We start from the raw sequence: 6,101 nt of genomic DNA, 5'->3' as shown, positions 1-6,101 counted from the left end.
TGCACACATCTAGAACCACGATTCAGATATTACTCACCACAATTAATCCAATTATGATCAGGTAGGAACTTAGACCTTATTTAGAATAATATTTTTCATCACAGGATGACGAAAGTAAAGCAGGTGGAAGATCCACAGGCAGTGTTTTTGTTGGAGTTGAATGACTTTTTAAAACTAGAGGCAAAAACCCAAAAGTCTTAAAGAAAAATTCCACCATCATGGATGGATATAATTTATATTTTGTAAGACTTTTAAATAAATCTAATATCTGTAAAATTTAATATAATTTTCTCTTAGGGCATTTGTCTACTGATAGTGTGCTAATGACTCAATCCAGAAACTCACTTCAGTAAATGCAATTCATGTTAAACTCAACAAGCACTGGCCTGCTACTGGTAAGTCATTATAAATGAATGTTGTCTGGTAATTAAAATGTTAGTGGAAATCTAAACTTTTTCAGAGATATTAAATATGAATATGTGAAGCTAAAGCTCAGTTGGTTGTTCATAAAGTGATCTATAACATTTCACTTTGATGGCATAGTGTGGTCATAAAAACATGGCGTTAGTGTAAATGTCTTAGAGAAGCAATTTAATTTGAATACAAGGCTTCCAGCTTTTTATGAAGCTTAGACAAAACCTTACACACTTTGGTTTCAGGAGGTATTTTGATTTACACTGGACAGAACACAAACATCTAACTTTCTGTTGAACCTGCCATGTCTTGCAAAGGCATATGTCCTGACTGTTTCCTCATGACCACCCATCAGTAACAAAAACAGTCGGCTACAGAAGATAGTCTCTTTTGTAATGTGATAATGTCTCGTTTTACGCTTTCAGACACAGACTAAAAGAACGTTAGAGATAAATCTCTGTGTACTACTGGGCCTGAGCAGAGGCAATCTGTTATGGTTGAACTGTACTATGACTTCAATTTCTGGGAGAGGAAAGTCATCCTGCTATCTCATTTGATTGCACAATAGGGAGGCCCATGTGGTGACACATACAGGTCTTTTCACATTTACTGCTGCGACAAACACAAGCAGAAAAAAACAGTAAAAGTGCAAGAGAGGAAGACCAGCTTAAAGTTCATTTTATCATCTATTTCAGTGTAACATTTTGATTACCTATGATAGTACCTTAAAATTATTATGATCCAGATTTAAGATTAAATGTGGTGCAAAGGAGCAAGAAGGTTTCATTTAAATTAACTGCAGTTTAAGTTCAACTCTTGAAATGAGATATTCAGTATATACTTGTCCTCCCTTGCACCCAATAGTGTTTGCCCCCCAGCTGCCCACTCAAATCATGTAAAACTTTCTATATCAGGTATATTGGAACAATGACGTTAAGGCAAAAAAAAAAAAACAAACAGGTAAAATGGATTATACCTGCCCTAACATGACTCATGGGAGTTTAGCAAGAAATCTGTAGTGGAAGGTTTGAGCTCTGTGTGATTGTTGATTTTTTTTGCCAGTAAGTGTTGATCCACTGAAACACTGTTAGTAATGACAATAAGTTTGTTATACAACTGAACTGAGAAAGTCAAAGATTTTGTTAATTAGTTATCTCTTATCTATGTCAAAGAAATACAAAAAAGGTGCACTATATTTAAATGTATAGTGATTAATTTTTGTGGTTAACAGGAGCACAGTAGTGTGGGACTGGAACATTTAGGTAAGGTGGACAAAGAGTCATTCAAAGACTGCAGCTAGAAGACATTTGACATCTACAGATGATTGAATTGTGAGCCACATTACAGTTAGATATTAGAGCATAAATTCATATAATGATATTAGGACACCTAACAAATAGTTTATCCATCACTGTAAATCAGTGAATCACAAAAATGTCTGCATTAATGTACATGTGTGAAGTTTAAGCCCTAAATCTTTACACACACACACACACACACACACACACACACACACGTTTCAGAAAGTTATATGGCTGTGAAACCATGGCAACGCAGGTTATGCTTCTTTAGTGATGTTGAAAACAGCAGCTAATGTTTTGTCTCTGATAAATCACAGTTTGTCATCGCTCTGTGTGTGTATGTGTGTGTGTGTGTGTGTGTGTCATCTTCTGTCAGTATCAATCTGCATCTGTCATCTGAGCTGTACTGCTAATGTGCTTCTGACTCATTCCTCAATAGTGATTATTTCAAACTTAAAATGCAATGATAGCTTTTGTGTGATAATGTGATAAATTATGATTCATGTTTAGGTGAAAAATGAATCTTTTTGTTTATGTATATATTATGTCACTTCTCCATGTAAATTTTGACATTTGATAATGGCCTTGCGTTTGTACCCTAAGTTACCACGTTTTATGTCCATATTCATGAATGAAAAATATTAGAAATATTAAAATCTCTGCGGAGAAGATTAATATAAATGTCCTGTTATGTGTAAAGGACTTTTAGGCGCCTTATTAAAACAACATGCAGCATCTTGCCCTTTGCCCTGTGGTTAACAAGTACATCAGATCAGGTTGAACCTCCCCCATAGACGTGCTAACATAAATATCTTCAGTTCTCGCTGCTTATTAGTGAGAAATATAGCCAGTAGACCAGTGAAACTGGAAGGGCCTTCCCTAGTTCACAGCAGGTGATGATGTTTTCCTTCTGTGAGGTTGTTAATGTCATGCCAGCCCCACTAATCCTTCTTCCTTTAAAGCTGTCTCTACACATCCACACAAACATGCATTCTCACAAACCTGCTAATGGATGTATGCTGCCGTCAGCACCAACGCAATCGTATTAATTGAGAGAAGCCCCAGTGTTGTGTGTGTCTGTGTGTTTTAACTGTACACACAGACCATTAATAAAATGGCATTATTCGCTCCTTTAGTCAGAAATCCCGAGACACTGAGTTCCATTTGTACAGCTGGTATGTTAGCCACTTTCATTGTCTTAGTCTAATGTGTTAGCAGGACCATTAATTTGCTCTGAACACAAAGCACATCTACAGTTGAGGACCATGTCTGTAGTTTTGCAGGTAGTGAGTAATAAACCAACACATTGGACATAGTCAAATTCTGACCTGATGATGGTGCATGATTACTGAAGTTACTAGAATTTATCAGGGATCAATAGATTTTTGTGAAATCCATCCAGTTTTTTACTCAGAACCAGACACTTGATTGATGTGAGAAACTGGATGAAGCTGGTGAAGAGGAAATGTCAGGGTATTAACAAAACTAGTAGTATCCATCTGCTAACCATCAACAGCGGTACAGTTCATTGTGTCAGTCTTATCTAGTCTGTTGAGATACTTTGCAGGAAAAGTTCACAACATTTCATCTGCTGGTGGAAAATTCCACTCATTGCACCATTAATAGCAAATGTGCTAAATTTTATACCAATCCAATAAACAGTTGTAAACATCTATGATCAAAAACAAATAATGTAAACATCATGGTGGCAAATCAGGGAGAGTGTAAGTCACCATTTTGGGAATCTGCATATCTTCACACAATTTTATGGCAATCCATCCAGTCACTGTTACTTTATGTCAGTCCAAAGGACCAAAGAGGTGGATGACATAGGTGTTAATGATGCCAATGACAGCTACACTACAACTAAATATAAAGCTACGTTCAAAAAGGAGAACAAGTTCAGAAGTTAATTTATCAAATTACCCTGTTGTATTGTTAATATGCATAGAAGCAAATGCAGGAAAGCACATCAACATTTATGATAATTTGATATTAATTTGACTAAAACTACCACACATTTTCATCAAAAGACTAAAGCTAAATGAAGACCAGGTAATAAAACAAGTGCTGCTCGTATGACTAAAAATATAGATGTGATGCACCAACTATAGATTAGAAAACCAATAGTAGCTTTAAAGCACTGAAATTGCAGTGTTTGTTTTGTTTGTTTTACCACTGAGTGATGTTTTCAAGCTTGAAAAGTCATTATCAGTGCCCACTTCTGTGCAGTGGGGGGCTCGAGCCTATCCCAGTGCACACTGGGCGAGACGCAGCCTATACTCCAGACACGTTGGCGGTCTAACAAGGCCGACACATAGAGACAAACAAGCAATGACACCTACTGTTTCCATTTCATCTGACATGCGTGTGTTTGGACTGTGGGAGGAAACTGGAGCACTCAGATGAAACCCACGCAGGCACTGGCCGGTTGATGAACCCAGACACTTTCTGCTGTGAATGAACAGCACTGGCCACTTTGTTCCACAAGTGTTGAAAACTTTTACCTTGTCACACCTGACATGTGCCTTGCATGACGTCTTTAGCTTGCAAAGAAAAAATACACCAATTTCTTGTATATGTATAAACTATAGTATAAGAGTCTACTAAACAATGAAGTGTACATGAAAAACCTTCCCAAAAGCTTCTCGTCAGAACACCTCCTCTTTTTCTTCAGGACATAATTAAATTATTTGGCTTGTTTGTGTTTAGGCTTTTACGTCAGTGAAATTACACTGAAGGAACCTCAAATTCCACAGCTCCCTAGGTCATTGTTATCAAGTGTTTTCACTTGACAGTAATTCTACTTTTCACAGGACATGATCTTACTTGTTCATTTGACCTCTGTGAGAGAGGCTTATTTGTGTGTAACCACCGTTCACCAGAAAGCGCTTCCATTGTCTCCAGATCTTTTCACTGCCGAGATCTCTCCTAATGAAATGACTGGATGGATTTTCCCTAAGCCATGGGCTCTTAGTTGGCTGAAACAATGATTGTGTGGATCAGTTTAGTTCTCTCTCCTGATAGATTCCCAATCCCTCCCAGTGGGGTTTTCTTTGCTCTTTTAATGGCATTCTCCTTACATTTCTCTTTTAGACTTCCTCTGCAGTTCAGGGCACTGACTAAGTGGAACAAGCCTGGAAAAGACAAATATGGTCACTGAGCAACATTCACATCCTGCTTTAGTCACTCTCTCCTCACCAGACTGTGCCACTTACTGTTAGCGGATGTTCTGTTTTTTTTTTTCTTCCAGGGAATGAAACTGTGAACACTGTTTGTTGAAATATAACACAATCCTGAATGGTGTCTTCACTTCTGCTTCACTTTTAACCTTCTCTGAACTTTACCTCACCTCAAACAATGATATGTCCTCCCTGTGTCAGTTAAGATGTGCCCCTCTTTGGTCTCAATTATTGTCTGATGGGATTTCTAATGGTACCTCATGTCAGAAGTGGCTCGTTTTGGCACATTTTTATCACACACGGTCTTCACTGCAGCTGACAGCAGGGTAATGAAAAAGATAGAATCACCTGTCAGATGGATTTCATAGCATCAGCTCCTAGCCTCAGGTTTATCTGAAGGTTTTATAGCAGAATGACACAAGGCAAAGGTGCAGTGATGTGTTTATATGATATTGGGGAAATAGGTAATGTGGGTTTCAATGGATACAAGCTTGAACACGACAATTTTATAGAATAACTACATTATCGTACTTTCACTATAGCACTGATTACTCCTATTATTACCTGTGATTTAAAAAGTCAAAGACGTTGGTCAAGAAATTAATTTCAATTTCAATTTCAATTGATTTAAGACACTGCAGAGTCAAGTTACTAGTGAGTTGGGAGTCTGCGTGCAGAGTTCCATCAATGAAGTAGGAGATGACTGTCTGAATGTGTGCCTTGTATACTGGGCAGCACTGGTAAACATGGGCAGCATGCTAACAGGAGTCACAGAGGTCAGACTCAGAGAAGACCAAGCAGCATTGGTCAGGGTCAATCCCATATCATTTTTGGCTGAATCTCAGTTAAAGTGATGTGTTGCAGCTGATGTACTATATACAGCACTTTAGTCCATTTTACATTACATATGCAAACTGTTGCCTAGATCATTTTCTTAAAAAATACTTTTGAAATGATTCACTCTAGGACAAACTTTTTTTTTGACATAGTAGAGATTCCTCTAAAAAATAGCCTGACTAAAATACGACCTGTAGTGCACTATCCACCCAAAGATAAAAAGCAATATTTAATCTCTTAATTTGTGTTACATATATATATATATGTATGTATACGTGATGATTACGCTTATTCTTTCTAGCTGGCCTACAGTAAGAGAAATCTATAAATAAATTAATTAAAAATTCCTTCAAAATATCCTGACTCT

The sequence above is a fragment of the Mastacembelus armatus genome, chromosome 15 (assembly GCF_900324485.2).
Source record: "Mastacembelus armatus chromosome 15, fMasArm1.2, whole genome shotgun sequence".
Lineage (NCBI taxonomy): Eukaryota > Metazoa > Chordata > Actinopteri > Synbranchiformes > Mastacembelidae > Mastacembelus > Mastacembelus armatus.
Note: the sequence above shows the minus strand (reverse complement) of the source record.